We start from the raw sequence: 2752 nt of genomic DNA, 5'->3' as shown, positions 1-2752 counted from the left end.
TTAAACCTTAATTTGTTTAAAAAAAGATCTGCTAAAATTATTTTCATTTCTAATCTGACGAAGTTTCCAACATACATATATGTTATATATTCAAATATTACAAGTTAGCTCTAATGAACTAAGGTTATAAACTGTATTTATGGTCAATGGTGCTTTTTTGAAGATAAGTTCAGAAAATCACTTATGCGATATATATTCTTTAAGTTAATTCATCTTCTTAAAGTTAAAAAAAAATGTTCTTATTATTATCATTTTATTTTTAGAAGATGAAATAAAACATTTGTCTCACATAAATTATTTTCTTCACAAAGTAATAATATTATAAAGTTTGTCTTGTCGTAATGTCCACAGCTCTGAAGCTTTAGAGTATTTATTTCTATTTTCAAATGCAAGTTAAATAAAAGATATAAGAAATGAAATGATATAATAAATAAAACATGAACACAATAAATTAAAGGTATAATTCTGTAATATAGTTAATTTTTGGTAATAATTAGTTTAAATAGTAGAAGTACCATTTGTAAGTTGTAGAGTCTGAATGGAAATTAATAAGGATTGTATAGCAATAAAGAAAACAAACCAATGAGAATCATTGTAATAAATGAAAAATTATCTTTTGGCAATTAATGAATATATAATTGTTTATATAAGATAATATTAATAAAAATACATAATTACTATTTATATTATATCCCATGTGGTCTAGTGGTTAGGATACCTGGCTCTCACCCAGGAGGCCCGGGTTCGATTCCCGGCATGGGAAGTGATATTTTTTTCTTCTAAATGAATAAAATAAAATTTTTTATATTTGTTTGTTTCTTGTTAAAGAATAGTATACACAACCGGTTGTCTGCACCTTATCCACCATAGATACTAAAACTCAGTTTTTAGTGCTACAAAACTTCACACCACTGAGGGGCGTTTGTTTGTAACTAAAGCTCATATACATAATTACACAATATCTTTAAGAAAGTTAAAAAATGTTTCCCTTCATTATCAACTCTCAAACATCCTCTGATGGAACAACAATAAGCCAACAAATTTGATTCCTCGCGGTGGATACACTAGATAGCCCAATGTAGCTTTTCTCTAAAACAAATATATTATTGTAAACGAAGCTTAAGTTATACTGAATTATGGAAATTTACTCGCAGTGATATATAAGAAATATACATTTTTAAAAATATGATTTTTAACTTCTCTACGATTTAAGTTTACGTTTTTTGCACTTTCTCACGTTTAGCCTAACAATACCAGAATTTAAACAAAAACATCATAAAAGTTCCTTTGCTCAAAAGATTTTCTTAATGTATAAACTAACTTAGTCTGATTTGGACTTTAAGGGTGAAGCGTGACAAGCAAATCATATTATATCGAAACATTTAATTTTTTTTCAAATGTTTACATTGTAACGAATTCATTATTATGTATTTATTTTTAATATGAACGCTGTTTGGATTGAATTTATATTTAGAAATATGCGTGACTTTTATTATCAGATATGTATTGCTTCTAACGAATTTGTGATATATTTATTTTAATGTCACCATTTGTTTCGAATAAGTTTATATTTGAGGGCGTATTTAGCTTACCGTGTTAGTTATGTATGGCGAAACTCCCGTCAATTCTCCAAGATTATAGAATATTCGTGAACACAAAGAATCAACAATATATCCATTTCCGTATCCGGTATTATTAAAAGGTTGTAGAAGATGTGTCTCGCCTATAAAAACAGCAGTGCATCGCGCTAAAAACAACAGAGAAGAGACAAGCCTACTATGAAACTGTTATAACCGTGTTAGCTATAAACTGTGATTTTGCTAGCCCTTATCAACCGGAAAATATACGACATTTGACCAGGAACAGTTATAAATTTTGAACGTCAGTGAATTCCCATCAAACGTTTATATCTCTCCAAGAATATTACTAATCTCTCATCGGACATTAGTGATTTTGTGAAAATATTATCTTACTTCAACGGTCTAACAATTCAGTGCCAATTACATGTACGTACAATTCGCTGGATATCAAGGAGACTCTGAACTAGGAAGTCGATTTTAGGCTATTTGTAAGTTAGTGAAATTTCTGTTTATGAAACTTGGTTTGTACTAATTAATCATAATAGTTGCTATTGTAAATTTCACTGTTATATATATATATATTAAAACGTATTTGTTTCAAAACAAAAACGGTGTGAATCAATCTTGTTGACATATAGCGTAAATAAAATAAAATACCGGCATATTTCTAAAGACTAAATCCAGGGTACGTTCCAAATATTAAAAGTTAAATTATTTAACGTGACTTTGGATTATTCGAAATTCTAATAAGTAACAACGTTGATCAAAAATTAGGTTAAAAACACAAAGTCTAAAACCGAGAGTTAGACATATTGAAGGCGACAATCGCCTTTTTCAATAAAATCTCCAGTTGATGACCCAGAAGACTTGAGAAGCTAAAATTTTAAAATAATTATAGCTACCTAAACAGTTAACTTATGATAGTTCGGTTTATAGTTTTTGTTTTGTTTTGTTTCTTTATATACCTTTTTTTTTCGTACATGGTTTACGAGCAGAAGAGCGAATAACCTATTTTTACCTTATATATTGCCTAGCGGATAGATTTGCTTTCTCTTTTCGAAAATGTTCACTTATCACCACTGGAAGATATATTTTTAGACCAAAAAATCATAAATTTTTAAGATGTTATTGGTTTAAAATTCTATTATAGTCATCACATTGATTGTCATGCG

General features: G+C 28.4%; 1 non-coding gene across 1 annotated transcript; it reads left to right on the top strand.

The window, feature by feature from the left end:
- Positions 1-691: 691 nt before the first annotated feature.
- Positions 692-763, top strand: Trnae-cuc. The gene has a single exon. It is a non-coding gene; the product is annotated as a tRNA-Glu (tRNA).
- The last annotated feature ends 1989 nt before the right edge of the window (positions 764-2752 follow it).

Source organism: Limulus polyphemus, unplaced genomic scaffold (assembly GCF_000517525.1).
Source record: "Limulus polyphemus unplaced genomic scaffold, Limulus_polyphemus-2.1.2 Scaffold24, whole genome shotgun sequence".
Taxonomy (NCBI): Eukaryota; Metazoa; Arthropoda; class Merostomata; order Xiphosura; family Limulidae; genus Limulus; species Limulus polyphemus.
The sequence above is the reverse complement of the archived record's forward strand: the minus strand, read 5'-3'. Positions and strand labels throughout refer to the sequence as shown.